Below are 2,947 nucleotides of genomic sequence, written 5' to 3' on the forward strand. Positions count from 1 at the left end.
TTCAAAATTTTCACAATTCCATTTTCACATTTATATTCTTGAAATGTTTCAATTTGCGTGTGTGTGTGTGTGTGTTTATAGTGTGAATTTGGGGTACTGTTTCATTCTCTTGCATGTGAAAATAATTTTTTAGCACTATTTGTTAGTGAGACTCTTCATTCCTCATTGGATAGACTGAGCACTATTGTTAACAATCAGCTGAAAACATAATGGATTTATTTTTAGACTTTTGATTCTACCCCTTTTGTCTACATGTGAAAATCCTTGATGGTGAAATTTTTAAACAATTGCTTGCTAACCAAGTTTCATGCCTCTAACTGATTAGTCATTCATCACTCCAACTGTTTAGGACAAAGATGGGCAGTCTACATCTATAAATATTTACAGTGAGTTTGGTTGTGTTTTGTTTTAGTCAAAACCATGATGTCTTTTCATTTTTACATTGTATTTAATTTATTTAATTAAAGTTTTATAGTAATCTTTGTATAAGTCTTTCACTTTCCTGGTTAAATTTATGCATAAATACTTTATTGCTTTAGGTACTATTCTAAATAATGATGTTCCCTTAATATCCATTTCCATTTGCTCATTGCAATGTATGAAAACTCCACTCATGATTTTGTGTTGACCTTATATACTACACTCATAGTAAATTAATACATTAGTCCTAATATCTTTCTTGTGGATTCTTCAGGCTTTCTATGTATTAGGTCATGGTGTTTCAAAATAATATTGTTTTCTTTAATTCTATCCAACTTGGATGGCATTTATTTATTTATTTATTTATTTTCCCAGTCTAATTGTTCTGGCACTTCTATAGTGATTTTGAGCAGTGGTGAGAATGAGAATTTGTCTTATTTCTGATCTTAATGGAAAAGCTATCAACCTTTCTCCATTGAATATGATGTGCAATCAATCTCAATCTCATTTGAGAGTCATTCTTTGCTCATTGATGGAATCTCACCACCCCCTAAGCTTCTTATGTAGTATTTTGAGTTCTTGTTGTCAGTTTCATCCCGTATAGGTAAGTCTTTAGAAGAACACAACTCTCAAAGTAAGTATTCGTTACTAATTAAGCTCTGGTAGCATAGTGCCTAAGGCACTTGACTGCTAACCAGAAGGCTGGTGGTTCAAACCCACCAGCCACCCCTTGGAAGGAAGGTTGGGCAATCCTATTTCTGTAGTGATACTGCCTCGGAAACCCAAGGAGGGGTCGCTATGAGTCGGGGCCGACTCGATGGCAAACAACAACAACAACAAACTCTTTAGTTTCGAGACTTTTGGGGTATTTTTTCTTTGAAGTTTAAGGTTTAAAGATTTTTTTCAGAATAGTCTTAGGTATTTATTTATCCAGCATCAATGGCTCCAGAAATTCTGGAATCCACGAGAAGTGAAACTCTGCTCCATATATATTTTTCTTATCTCTGTTGATCAGGAATTGTCCATAGAATCTTTAATCAAAAAGTTCAGTAAAATTCAATAATGATAGTCAGAAATAATCTAATTTTCATTTTCTCAAGGCAAAAGAGACAGTTATCTATGGAAGCAGCTAGTCACAAATTTTATTTCTTCCTACCATTCTTGAAACCTCATCTGTTGAACCTTATAAAGAAAGCCATTGTAATACTTTGAAATGGGTGCTTTCAAGCTTTTAACTCCATATACTATACAATAAAATAGATAATAGAACATATATATGTATAACAGTAAGAAATTAAAATGTGTATTACATATAACAGAGTTAAAGTCATTATTTAAAATAAAATAAATAAATTTATTTTACACTATATATAAAAAAATATTATTGAAAATAAAATTTGATTATCAAAAAAAAAGTTGAGACAATGATGATAAAGAATCAAAAGTAAACACAGAAACTCAGTAACAGCCTATTTAAAAACCACTGGATAATAGAAGAAATAAAAATTAATAGAAATAAAAAATTCTTTGAATCAAATAAGAATGAAAACAATATATCAAAATCTTTGGGGCACAGCAGAAAGAATGCTCAGAGGGCAATATATAGCAATAAATATATGCATCAAAAAAAGAAAAAAAGGCCAAAATCAATAACTGAAAATAACATCGCCAACAATTAGAGAAAGAGCAGCAAAAAGGAATAAAAAACAAATTAACACACTCACTAGAAGAAAAGAAATAATGAAGATTAAAGTAGAAATCAGTGAAACAGAAAACAAAAGAACAATATAAAAATCAACAAGGCTAGAAATTGGTTTTTCAAAAAATTAATGAAATTGACAGTCCACTGGCAAATTTAACAAAGAATGTGAAAATGGAAATAACATAAGTAAGAAAAGAAATGGGTGAAGTCATCACAGAATCAATCAACTGAAATAAAAAGGATAATATCAGGATACAATGAAGAACTGTACAAAAATAAGTTTTAAAACATAGAAGAAATGGAAAGATATCCAGACACACTATCTACCTAAACTAATACACTGAGGTAGAAAATTAGAACAGATTCATAACAACAAAAAAAAAAGAAATTAAATAAATCATTAAAAACAAAAACAAAAGAAAACCTACCAACAACAACAAAGTCCCGGCCTAGATGATTTCACTGTTAATTCTACCAAACATTCAGAGAAGAGCTGATATAAATTATCCTCAAGCACTTCCAAAATATACAAAAGGAGGGAATATTCCCTAATTAAGTTTAAAAAATGAATATAAACATGATACAAAAGCAAGAAGAGCTTTAAAAAGGGAATGAATAGAGCAATATCCCTTTTGAACATAGGTGCAAAAATTCTGAACAAAATTCTAGCCAATAGACTCCAACAAAATATTAAAAAATATTGTATCATGACCAAGCAGGATCCATACCAGGTATTCAAGAATGGTTCCACATTAGAAAAACAATCAAATTAATTTATTTCATGAATAAAACAAAAGAGAAAAAAAAAACAACAATGATATCAAT

Source organism: Orycteropus afer, unplaced genomic scaffold, assembly GCF_000298275.1.
Source record: "Orycteropus afer afer isolate SDZICR_OR568_19922 unplaced genomic scaffold, OryAfe1.0 scaffold00782, whole genome shotgun sequence".
NCBI classification, from domain to species: Eukaryota; Metazoa; Chordata; class Mammalia; order Tubulidentata; family Orycteropodidae; genus Orycteropus; species Orycteropus afer.